The sequence below is a fragment of the Takifugu flavidus genome, chromosome 1 (assembly GCF_003711565.1).
Source record: "Takifugu flavidus isolate HTHZ2018 chromosome 1, ASM371156v2, whole genome shotgun sequence".
Classification (NCBI taxonomy): Eukaryota; Metazoa; Chordata; class Actinopteri; order Tetraodontiformes; family Tetraodontidae; genus Takifugu; species Takifugu flavidus.
Window position 1 is genome coordinate 21153203 of NC_079520.1, and position 13737 is coordinate 21166939.

A 13737-nucleotide genomic window follows, 5' to 3' on the forward strand; every position below is an offset into this window, starting at 1 on the left:
GCTAAGATTATAATGATTGGTCCATGGAGAAGCACACGGTGGTCCTGGGATTAGCACAGGGATCACTTCCTTAAACTTTGCTACAGCATTACCTGAAAGACATCTGCTATAGTAAGACTGTGTACTGAGCATAAAAGAATCCTTAATCATAAATGTAAAAGTGATCAAAGCTATGAGTTGGTTGGTTTATCTGCTGGAGGAAACCAACTGACTCAAGTAATGAAATGAAGCCATTTCTAAAGCTGTCATTTATAATGTATATATGTTTGTTAAAGTCTCCAATAATAATGACTTTGTCTGTTCTAAGGACCAAGTCAGATAAGAAATCAGAGAACTCAGACAGGAACTCTGAATGTGGCCCAGCAGGGGGCCGATATACAACTACAAACAAGTGGCTTTTCTGCCTTCCGGTTCAGATGGGTGATGCCAAGAGTGAGGCTTTCAAATGAACTGGAAGCATGTTTTAGTCTAGGATTAATGAATAACTTGGAGTGATAGATTGCTGCCACTCCCCCTCCTCGACCAGTAGCACGAGGAATATGATAATTAAGATGGGTAGAAGGAGTAGATTCATTTAAGCTAACATACTCCTCCTGAAGCCAGGTCTCAGTAAGACAAAATAAATCAATGTGATGATCCACTATCAGGTCGTGCACTAACAGGGATTTGCACAAAAGAGATCTAATATTTAATAGTCCACATTTAATTGTGATGTTAATTTCTCCAATTTGTGCTTTGGTGTTATTTTAAGATTATGGTGATTGACCACTCCCCTGCTCTGTGCTTGGTGAACTTTTAACCGTGGAACAGAGACTACCTCCATAGCATTAAATATATTGTTGGTGGATGAGGGTTCTATGGAAGTAGCAGAGAGGTGTGTAAGACTACAACTCTGCATCCTGGTCTAGACCTTGGTTTGTCAGGTCCCAGGAATACACTTATCTATGTGTGGCGGGGTGGAGAGGGGTGGAACGGTCAACGACAACGCCACCTGGGGAATTTCACCCCAGGAATTAACCGGAAAACAGGCACGTGCAGATAAGGTTCGGTTCCAGAGGCAGAGACAGGATTGAGGGTTAGGCACTACAATTTTATTAAATCCAACACAACACAAAAATAACTCGGCTGTACAAAAGTCAAACAAAAGGGGGTGGACAGGGCTGGGGCCCCACCGGCAGGTAAAACGCAATTAGGGGAGATAACCAAACTAAAAACACCCGTGCTACTGCAAACAAAACTACACATGAGGGGTGAGGAAAACGCCCTCCACCAGGGGTTGGGTCCCCGCCGTGGCCCGCAGCACCTGTCCACAAAGAAAAGAAAACAATTAAATTTCCAGCGGTAACAATTGACGCGACGAGCACACACGCACACACACACCTCACACAGACAGGCAAATAAATTGTGACCAACAAGAACACCACATCAAACAAGAAACGAACAGAAACAAAACCTAAAAGAGTAAATGCCAATTGATACGATTTACACACACTGTTAAGAGTCTAAAATTGAAAGCAATAGCTCCGTGGTCGCCTCGGCGGCACCACTGCGTCTCAGCGCCGTCCCCCGAGCGAAGGGGGGCGAGAGAGAGAGAGCGCGAGAGCGAACAGGAGAGAGTCCCGAAAGCGGGACTGAGCCAAAGCAGCAGTGGGTCCAGTACGCGAGGTAGTCCGTGCCGACTGTGTTTGGTGGCGCCACCACTCCGTGAAGGGTTCCCGCTGGGGCAACGCGACCCACCGACGCCAGCCGGCAGCCAACTGCAGCAAGAACAGCCCCATTAACATTTATCGACTGAGTGGGGGAAGTCAGTGACGCGCATTGCTGCGCCTTACCTGCCCAGTGCAAACTAGCGCGCGTGCCCTCACGGCAAAGCGTTCTAGGCGGAAGGATGGCGGGAGGAAGCACCAACCTTCTTGGCGCTGCCAAACAGCATGCTCGCGCTGTGAAACAGTTTGTTGGTCGAACCGCCCAGATAAGCCGCAACCCTGCCGTACCGTCGAAGGGGGAAAACAACTAAAGTCAGCTGGAGGCAGTGCCTTATATAAACCTTTTCTCCCCACCCACCAATTAAGGCACTACCTCCATAGGACACCTGTTCGGAGGGCAGGCCACGCCCTGCCACATATGGTTGCTGGAGTCAGCTTAATGTGGCGCAAAACAGTCGGCAATTACCAGGGTCGGTTTCTCAGCGGGTGTGTTGCTGAGTGGGGAAAAACGGTTAGCCATGGGAAGCGGTTGGTGGTGCACCGTGGGCCTTTGATTTGGGCTACACTTCCTGTGAACGTCACCCAACTGCCCTGGCTAGCTGGCTGCTGGGGACCGCTAGCTGTAGCTACGCTAGGCAGCTCCGCAGCAGCTACCTTCTCCTGGCTACCTGACACAACTCCAGACAACTCCAAGCTGGGGAACCGCGTCTCAAGCCTCCAGAGTCAAGTCTTGCCTCCAGAGCCAGTAATAAACTACCCTTTCTGCACCTATTCCCTTCACTAAAGGAGGCAGAGGAGTAGCTAAACATTTCACACTCTGAACAGACACAGACACTGGGTGAAACAGACGGTGAGGCCATGCTATTGCTAATAATCGGCGGAGTCCTGTATTTGTTTAATATGGGTTATTTCTCACGGTTGTTATTGAATGACTAGAATTTCCCGAGTATTCAATTTTAAGTAAAGTGAATCCAACACACACCGTGCACAGTGCACCAACAAACTATTGAGAAGACAGGAAGTGACGCAATACGTTACCCAACGGAACGGACTCCAGAGCGCCCATGGGCAGAGATCCGGCCACCAGGCGCTCACCAACGTGCCCCGCCCCCAGGCCTGGCTCCAGGAGGGGTCCCCGGTGACCCGCGTCCGGGAAGGGAAACTTGGAACCAATATTGTTACTTGTCATTAAGGGGTCCTGGGCTACACTTTGTCTGATCCCTTACCTAGGACCATGGGTGGCCCTACCAGGGGCATAAAGCCCCAGACAACAGAGCTCCTAGGATCATTCGGACACACAAACTCTCTACCTCTACCATGATAAGGTGGTAGCCGAGGAGGGGTATACGCCCTATATCCATACATTAAACAAGGGGATAAACATCCGGGACTTTTTAACATGAATCTATAACCTTGTGCACAAATGCAACAGTACATGCATGGTGACACTAGTTTTGTCTATTTTATATCAAAAACACATTGGAAACACAACATAATTCTGTTTTCTTATTTTTAGATTCATTTCTTTATTTACTGTTCTAATTCTATTGAGCATTTTCAGGGTCTCATGAGCTGAAACAAATGCAGAAAAACCCAAACATGTCTCCTCTGGCACTAAGCACTTCAGGGTGTTTAATCTTTAGTAAAAAGGTTTATATTTTTCTGCAATATAACATTGTACTGAAAATGTGTTCGTTTTATAATAATGTAAATGAAGACATATATAAGCAAACCTACGCGAAGAGTAATTCTTGATACTGGGGACTCAAATGCTGTAGGAGCTAAATAAGTCTGTCTGTAAGTGTCCTTTCCTAAATTCAGCAAGATGTTTTAATGAACGTTGGAATTGTAAATGGGATTTTTTTTTCTTTATTTATGCATTATTTGCAACACGTCTGAACACATTGCCAAATTTATTTTTGCCAAAAAACATTATATGATTTATCTCCTCAAAGAAAGCAATTTGACAGACAGTTCAGCTCCTGGGAAAAGTGGCATTGCAGTAGAGTGGAAGGCATTAAAAGCTCTGAGTGACGCCCCAAGGCAAGCTCATGTGATACTCTACTTTAAGAATAGGGCTAATATTTTATAGTCAGTTTGGTATTTACCAGAAGCTTGCATCATTCACCTCAGATCAAGACCAAAGTATGAAAACATTCTGAGGATGAGCAGAGAACCTTCTTCTGAGCACTCTTTCGAGGATAAGACTCTCTCAATTTCTGTCAGGCAGGGGTTCAGTTCTTGGTCATGTGGAGCGCACACATGTGGAAAGTAAAGAGGAAAAATATATCTGGGGTTAAAACATAGCTGACTAAAGTTATGTTGAAGTCAGACATTTTAAATGTGACACCACCAAGTGCTTTGCAAATGACGTAATCTTTGATACACAGCAATAAAATGTAGAAAACCTTCTTTTGTAAAACATTATAAGGGGATGTCATACTGTTTGATTGATGAAACTGTGACAGAGTCTACTTAACAATACCCTAAATTTAGATTTGACTGCCTATCCCTGTGCTGAGCATAGATTTCTGGCCTGCGACCCAGGAATTACCTCAGCCGTGCTGGAAGACTGGGCAGAAAGGCTGCTGTCAACCAGTCGTAATAACAACTAATGTAATGTTGAACTCGGCCCAACATGGACCGTGCTGTTAAAACAAGCACCAGGGTGTTCACATCCAGATATTTTATTTTTAGTGCCTCAAACCGAAAATATGATCAGAGTGATAGCGGCACTACTCACACAGTGAGTAAAAGAGGGCCAGAGTTGCCAGGTGGTCTGGGTTTACTCAACCCCCCATCCCCCATAACCACCCCAAATGTTACTGTTTGTGAAAAAAAATAGTAGGGTACATCGAATTAAACCATAGTATGAACTGCAGATTGATGCCAAATGAAAGATGAGACAATGATTCATGATTCAGTTTATAAAAATATATATTCAACTTTCCACTAAAATTACATATCTTTCTATCAATCATAGATAGCTCTATCTATGACAGACAGACAGACAGACAGACAGACAGACAGACAGATAGATAGATAGATAGATAGATAGATAGATAGATAGATAGATAGATAGATAGATAGATAGATAGATTCTAAAATACTGAGAAACCATTATGAATACATGTAATGTTGGTTTTAAGTTGATATATGCAGTCCTTCTGCTGAAAGAAACATTTCCTTTTTGGAAAATTACCATTTACATTTGATTAGATTGCATCTCTTTTAAACATTTAGCCTTACAAGGACTTTCGTGCCTGATGTGCTGACTGGTGACAAGCCAAATGATTTGAACCATTTTCCCTCTCACATTATTTTTAACAGCCCAAAGCTATTACAGTAATGATGGTCTAGTCTTGCAATATTAGGGAACTGTTTAAAGCAGCTTCTTTTTAAGATCTTTTTTTTAACTAGTTCCAAATTTTAATGGGATATAATTTGAACCAAGGCCAAACAAATGTGCTTATCTGTTTTTACATCATGATTTTTTTCAGTTCTTTAAAAAGTTTTGAGGATTGACAATGGAGAGACAAATTTGCACTTATTGTGTAACATATTTAAATGGACAGGGAATTCATAATCGTTTTTTATTCACAGATATTTGTTAAGATCAATATTTAATTAGAAAATAGTTACTGTACTAGATAACTAGTCAATTAATAAGCAATATCTCAAATGTAAATAAACTTTCAAAGATAAAATCAATGTCTTATTTGAAACAACCCAGTGCTTTGTAAATCTAAATTCAGGACGCACCTGCATTTAGGCTGGATACATTTTTTTTCTAATTACTGCCACTCTCTATTGGCACTATCACCATTCTTTAATTTTGTTAGGAGCGGTAGACATGAACTAAACCCCAAAAAGCAGACACACACAGGACCGAGTAGATTTGACCAGATTAGACTTTACTGAAAATGTGGCGGAAGAATCCCACAAAGAACCAATATTAGAAAACTCTTTGTCAGAGCAGGCTGAGAATCCCACAAAGAACCAAAGTTGGAAAACTCTTTGGCCAGAGCAGGCTGGGCAGCACGAACAGGGATCTGAATGAGTGGAGAGTTGAACAACAAATTGGTAAAGGTGGGAGCGGGGGCCAGTCTTTTAAAACAGGAGGAAGGTGCAGATGATTATCTGGAGATGAGTTGCAGGTGTGTAGATTGCACAATGGGAGTGAACCAGGAAGCAGCCCTGCCCAGCCTGGAAACAGACAGACAAGGGAAACACAGACAAGAAACAGAAGGGGAGAGGAGAGGAAAACACTAAGGAAAACTCCTAACAAATTTAATATAATATGTTCTCGGCCAGAGAATGCAGCAGGAACGATGTGATCGGCCTGCACTGTGAGGAGTTGAATGTCAACTATTTGATTTAGCATTTCACTGCTTGCAATGGAATCCTTTCAATCAAGTAATTTGGTGCTGTTGACATGACTTCCACGAACATGCCTATTGAGTTTGATAAATATAACATTTATTTTGATATCCTAACAGTAAACAGTTTTCAGAAAAATGTTGTAAAAATTATCATAATGGTTAGACTTCCCTTCTCAATGTGAAGATTTAGACCTCTGAGGTTCCTAGTAGACCTAGTCAAAAATACAGAGCTTATGGTCACTAACAATGAACATTTACAGTGAACATTTTTCACAATATCAAGTTTTTGGATCACATCAGTTATTTTATCAGTCATGTTAATTAATAAATGAAAATATTTTATCCTTATATACTTCATTTGACTTCCAAACTGCTTATTATGTGATATACAGACACAAGAAGGTTTTCACAAAGTGTATCTTAAAATGCTTTTCATCATAACAATGATCATCATCAAAATTAACTCACATGTATGCTTCCATTTTTCAGACATGTCATACAACTGGGTGTGAAATAAGATTTATGAGTGTATGCTATTCATATTAAGCCCTACTCTGTCAAACGATATTGATGTTCTCATGGATCATCTCGATCAGGCTTACTTCAACCATAAATATCATGAAAGAATTCAGTGTTAGCGTGTGTTCTGACGCCATGCTTATGTTACAAGTAATTTTTTTCTGTGGCCATTGTGACAATCCAGGCTGTTTCATGTCAAGATTCTTTATTTCTTCAGGGGAAAATGGCAGGAAAATCTTTTATTTTTAGATCAATCTCAAATATACTGTTCACACATTTTTTAATTCACATGAATATTTCATGAAATTACTCGTGCAATGAGTGTACAATTGGGAGTTCATCACACCTTATCACTCAAGGCTGCACATGAAACAGAGAAGACCATAGAGTCAAAGCTCTTATCTTGATTGATTTCTAACTTCAAACAGATAGAAAAACAAAACTGGTTTTATCCACCAGGCTTTTGCCTGACTGTAGAAAATACAGTGGTGTCTCCAATACATCACCTAAAGGTTGCTGCATATTCTCCATCAGCCAACATAAACATTACGCTGCTGGTTTGAAAGTCCTGGAGGACAACTTGGGACAGTCAGCCAAGGTGTGGAGACTGCAGAGGAAGCTAATTTATGAGCCCTTTCTTGTCTGACTCATTAGTTTCAGGGCTGAAAAGAAACACACCAAAGCACTCCTCTTCAGTAAGCAGGTACAGAACACTTTGTCTGAGAAGTATGAAAATTTCAGTTTTTTCACTTCATTGTAAATATCCTGCACTATTCTACTTTCATTTGTTTTAATAACATCTGATATTGAAAAAGAATGAGCTCGTGGCTCAGGGTACTCTGCTTTATTCCTCATCATGAAATTGTGCCTGTACAAATGGGTTTGTTTGTAGGTTCTCCTACAAGGACCCCCCCCCCCCCCATCCCAGTAAACCTTTGACTGCAGGTGAAAAAGCAAAACAAAACTGAAGTCATATCAGATATTAAATTAGCTGGAAAGAATCTTGGAAAAACTTTCCTCCTGCTAACCGAGTGACAGGTTCAGCCAGGAACAACAACTTCAGATATCAAATCCTTGTCGGAATGCTGAGTTTAGACTAGCTGCATCTCCAAAATTTACATTGATAGTGAGTCTCATTAGCATACAAAAAACACATCCCCAATGTTGTTTCATTGTCCACATAACATTGTCTTTTTATTTATTTCTGTCATTTCAGACTTCTGATCTCTGAATGATTCATGTCATGAAATGATCATTCATTAAGGCACATTAATGTGACCAGAACCTTCCATCAATACACTGCAGCCGAACTGAACAAGATCAAGTCTTCTCAAGTCAAGTCTTACAAAATTAAAATGCATAGTATAAAATTACTATTACTGCTTCACTTTATTGTAATTACAGATTTAACAGGAAATAACAGATGGAGAAAAAGCAATAGCTTAAGTTTGTAAAAATACTTCTTTTTTGCTGGGAAACGATTATTCCGCTGTTACAAATTTAGTTTATCAAAGAAAAGAAAACAATTCAGGGCTTCAAATGTTTTGGCATTTGTACTTTAACTATTTGTCAGATTCTGAACCAAAAAAGTACCCCTCCAAATAGATTTAAACCCAGGTTTAAACATTTTATTTTCTAGTTAAAAGGAGCAAAGCAATATGAGTTGTGCAACAAGAGAATGTTCATTAAACCTGGACACAATGCAGGCTGACAAAATACAAGCCTTCAGAACAAATCGTAAAACAAACATTTGGCTTTTTAATTGATGTTTTTGCATGTTTTACCTGAATACTAAATTCTAATTAATCAAAACTTAGTTGACAGTCAATTTTTATTATTAAATGTATAAAGAGTATTAACTTTTAAGGGAATGTGATGGACTTTGAATGTTTTTTTTTAATTTAATGATACAGTCAGTTTAAATGTGCAGGAACTTTAAATGACCAACTTAGGTAGTGGTTGCATTTATTGCTGTGTATATACATAAAGTGTTATGTTAGGTGGGTAAGTTAAGATTAGTTCTTGCTTCTTTTAGTGTCAGCCTGATCTGAGGTTTTCACTCTTGTGATGACATAAGACATCTGTCAAGCTTTTTGGTGCCGTGATCTCAAGTTATGGTTACCTTTAGGACACGGATTCACCATCCAGCACATTTTTAGCAGAGGCATGAAGGAAATGATCCATCATTCTGAGTAAACTCTAAACAGCCTAATGACACGTGGCAATATAAAATGGAAAATTCAAATAAACATCAGCAGGCCTGTTTGTAGGCACTGCTGGTACAACGGCCCAAACACTGGGCATTTGAGTAATCATTACTAGTCATAACTCAGCACACTGGAGATGTTAAATAAACAGTATACTTCTGTAAGGCATATACAGCAAGGCCCAAATTTACTTTAGCCGTATCACAGGAATCTGTGAGCTAAAGGACACTCACCAGCCATGCCAGAGATGATATCTTTTAATGTCATCTTACATCTTTTCAACAACAATTGAGTTCATATGCCTACTCAGAAAAACTGACTACTGTGCATTTGGTGACATTTGAGCTGCTCTGTGTCTGGCATGGCCCACCGAGAAATGAATTGCTTACCAACTTCTTGAATTCAAGTTGTAAATAAAGCAATAACAGCAATAAGTCTTTAAAGAAAGGAATTAAATTAGTTTTTTACCTTGAGAGCTTAAAAATGTGTGAAAAGGAGCCAATGGAAGTTGATTTTTTTCACATCTAGACATAGTAATGCCTAGAGGTGCTACAACATCAAATATATCTCCTACATGTGCCCTATTAAGCTTCAAAGTTCTACTAGAGGCTCTTCACTCCCTACAACATCTCTGGCTTCTCACTTCATCTTTGTTTTTTTGAGTTTATAGTGTTCATTCTTCCCAGTATATACTGCTGCTTTGTCTGCCTATTTATCCACCAGCACGTGATCAGTCTAAAGCAGAAAATGCAGCTACCCTCAGCGGATTCATTACCAGCTTTGCACAGGCTGCATTACGGGTCTTGATCCTTTTTGTGATTAGATACCAGTCTCTGTCACTGGAGTAGCTTTTGAATGAAGTTAGACTAATACCCCCCGAGAGCGTGGTTGTGAGTCAATGTACAAGAGCATGTGGACAGCGAGCTAGCCTATGTGTCAAATGAAGTAGTTTACAGTGTGTAGTTTAAAAGAGTAAGTTACTGCTATAGCCTGTTTGTGGTGTTGTAGCGGGGGAGAGGAACGCTGAGAGTGGTCAAAAGGAGTGAGGCAATAATGAATTCATGGCTGGTCAGACATGTTGTTTTTAAATCTAATTGGGAGTGCACAGTGTTAACCCCCATTTAAAACTAAAAACTGTAAAAATGTCTTTACCAACATGTTCTAAAAATGGACTAAAATTAAACCATTATGGTTAACATGGTTTTACCCATTATTGCAATTAAACATTAAAACCTAATTAGGAAAATAAAAAATAAGTTCAAGTCTACTCCTGCAGGTAACCTTTTGTTGCTGAATGTCTTTGGTCACTGTGTTGGCTTGCCGGGAGTAATTTGTATGGCCACACGCTCTTCATCCTCAGTCGCTCTATATCCCTGGTGTCTGTCCTCATTGTTTCTGTGACATAATACAACCCTTTTGTTCCAGGCAACCCTTCTTTTCAGTGTGGGTCTCCATGCGATTTTGTGATTGGCTGTAGGATGATGCTAACCTCACCATATGTGACTGATCAGTTCATCAAAACTTGGAGGTGCATGACAGCATATAACAAAACTATTTCAAAATATGCAGAAGCAAACCAATCAAAATACACCAGGTAAAACACACTAATAATAAAATAAAAACAAATAAATAAAAACCATGCAGAATAAAAATTCAACCATAAAATCATGCCAAAACAAATCATTCCATATGATAAAACTTCTGCCTTGCAACATATGCAATCCATATATCCGCTGCATTTTGCTTATGTTTTGCTGACCTGGGCACAAAAGCATCCCACCAAGTTGTTTACAGTCTGCTATGTGATACCAAGTTTCTAAAGACATCACCAGACTCACACAAAAGAAGGTAAAGGTAAATTATCCAAAACGTGACAATCCAGGGACTCGATTTATCCAAGGTTTGAGGATTGGGAAGACAGAAACCAGGCAAGATGCAGGCTAAGACAGAATCAGGCATAGATCAAAGTCTTCCTGGAATGCAGATGAGGCAGGTTGTTTTGTGATTCTAATATTTATGTAGACTTTTAAGACAATTGTATTTATAAAGAACATCAGCACACTGAAAATTGAATACCTTTTAATCAATTTACAGTCTTTTCTGTGATTCTACTTTAGTTCATCAGTTTTGAACTGTGTCGATGCTGCAACATTTGGTTTACATACATGAGATGATGTTATCTGATGTATTATTAAAATATAATGAAGTTTGCTTTTTGTTATAACAACAAAACTGATACAATCATGGCTCGGACCTGTACATGGACCTGTAGATTCTTGAAACTGTTGATTATCCAGCTCTGAAATGGACACTGACCTCAGAGGTAAAACTTTGCAACTACTAAAATGATAATTGAACTTAATTATGCGGCTATTAAGAGTCAGAACTGATCGAGGCCAGGCCACAAAGTGGGACCAATAAGGTCTGGCAGACATTGTTATGAAACCTAAGTAAAGTGTCACTGTAGGGCTAAAACACAGAGGGCCTACAGTTATAGCCTAAATTAAGCATATTATGTTTCTCTGATTCTCAAGTAATTTTATTCAATTTAACAAAAAAAGAAAGAAAATAAAAAAACAAGAGTAATTAAAGAATAATGATGGACTAAATAATGCAGTTACATTGTGGTTAAAAAAAAAGGATATATAAATCATAAAACTGACCAGTAGTCAGTACCTGGTCCAAAACAGAACCTCTTTTCCAATACCAAATGGTACCTTGTTACACTTTTAACACATGAACACATTTATTGATGATTGATGAATATAACACAAATAAAATAAAACATAAAGGCTTATTATTAAGCAGTAAAAACATTTACTGCTAACACCAAATGTAACACAAAGAAAAAAAGCTCCCAGCATTATTTTCATTTAAGAGTTTGTGGGTCTGTGTTCTTGTAGGCAGGTTCTTTAGCATGGGTGTGGTCGCCTTTGTCAAGTTTGAGGTTCACTTTTAAATGTCCCTCATAGAATTCAGATTGTAATGATTTACATTTAACATGTACGAATCAGAAAAACACTCCTGTGTAGACAAATTGCTTTAAACTAATAAATCAGAACTGTTCCATTTTATTTCTGTCTTAAAAATACACTGGCCGGCCAAAATAGAAATCATCAAAAAGGTCAGACACTAATATTTTGTCTTTAGCTTTGATTACAGTATATATTCGCTGTGGAATTGTTTTGATAAGCCTCTGCAATGTCACCAGATTTATTCACCAAGGTCTTGTATTGATAATGGGAGAGTTCGAGTCTTCTCCAGCGCATCCCAAAGATTCTCAATGGGGTTAAGGTGTGGACTCTGTGTTGCCCAATCCATGTGTGAAAATCATGTCCCACAATCCCTGAACCACTCTTTTACAATTTGAGCATTCTGAATCCTGGCCTTCTCAGCTTGGACTAATCCATCAAGGAAGAAAAAAATCCATTGATGGATTTAGTTAGTCATAGTCAGTTAATCAGATGACCTAATTCTATGTGCATATATTGCTGCTAAACCTTGACCTAACCAACTGCAGCAACTATAGTTCATAGCACTGCCCCCACAGGCTTGTACAGGGGACAGTGAGCATGATGGGTCTTTCAGTTTATGTGCCTCTCGTATTACTCTGGTGCAGCCATCACTCTGAAACAGGGTAACTAACTCTGGACTACTCAGGCCACATGACTTTCTTCCTATATTCCAGAGTCCAATCTGTATGCTCTGTAGCAAACTGGGGCCTTTTTTCCAATCAGTCTTACTGATTATTTTTTTCTGAAGGCTTCATAGCTGTTCAGTCCCAAGCCCTTGAGTTCCCTTCACATTGTGCGTGTGGAAAAGGTCTCGCTTTCACAATTGAACATACCTCTGAGTTCTACTATTGTTTTTCAACAATAGAGTTCACCAAAAGATCTCTGGTCATGATCATTCAGGATTCAGGACCATGACTATTGGTGAGGTGTGGGGATCTGTGCTCTGGAGTGCCCACACAAACTGTCCATTTAAGACGAAATTGGCTGTGGCTCAGTTCTGTGTGGGTGTGTGCATATGTGGAGGTGCACGTATAAGTATGTGAGTGTATGTCGGTGTGTGTGTTGTGGGGTGGTTTGTGTGGTGTGTGAGGGCACGTCTGAGTGTCTGGTGTCTTCTTTTGAATCAAGGTCGGCTTAATCCTTGGTAACCACCAAAGTCTCTTAATCTATTATTAAAATGTAATCTAATAATAAACAAGCAATAAACATAGACCTTGCAGTAGGCTAAGAATTCTGCTAGCTGTCTAGTTTTCTGCTGGTGATGAAAACAAGCCTAACATTTATGTCATTCTGCTGTCCCATAATGGCCATACAAAAATCAGGTTTCAGAGATTCAGACTCCATCTTGTTTCTGTTCGCTCTCCACCACTAACTGCCAAATTATGAAAATTATCTCGAAAATCATCCACTCTTTAGAGACCATCAAGTTTTCTTCTGACCATGCTCAGCACTATTGCCGCTGACAGCATCCCCCCACTACCAACAATCAAAGGCGGAACAAGATATTTCTGAGTTCTTTAAGCAACCACAAGGCAATACAGTTAAAGATGAATGTCATTAGCTTCCTCCCAGCTTCTTATCAGTTTCCTCACATGGGCGAGACCAGCTGCTTTTTCCCCTGCTTCGCTCAGTGTGTCACATGCCCCCATCTGCAGTGTCAGACCCAGAAATATCCTGACATGCTGTATCTGTCTGTTCTCCTTCACTATTGGCAGAGAGTAACACAAAATATTACTGGGATACATGTCTTAACTTGCATACTTCACACTTTGCATTTTTAGATCAATGACAGGAAGGGATTCTAAAGTCATGCTGATGCAAATGATTACCATCTGTTACGAGATTGCCATTAAAATTAAGCTTCACCTCCAACATTATTTCAAAGAAGACAGCACAAGTCAAGGGGTGA

The 13737-nt window shown here is 39.8% G+C and overlaps 1 long non-coding RNA gene across 1 annotated transcript; it reads right to left on the reverse strand.

Annotated features, from left to right (window-relative positions):
- Positions 1-1069: 1069 nt before the first annotated feature.
- On the reverse strand, positions 1070-4156 carry LOC130539355 (uncharacterized). Its single transcript, XR_008954091.1, has 2 exons — positions 1833-4156; positions 1070-1757 (listed from the first exon to the last, which is right to left on the reverse strand). It is a non-coding gene; the product is annotated as an uncharacterized LOC130539355 (long non-coding RNA).
- Between the last annotated feature and the right edge of the window lie 9581 nt (positions 4157-13737).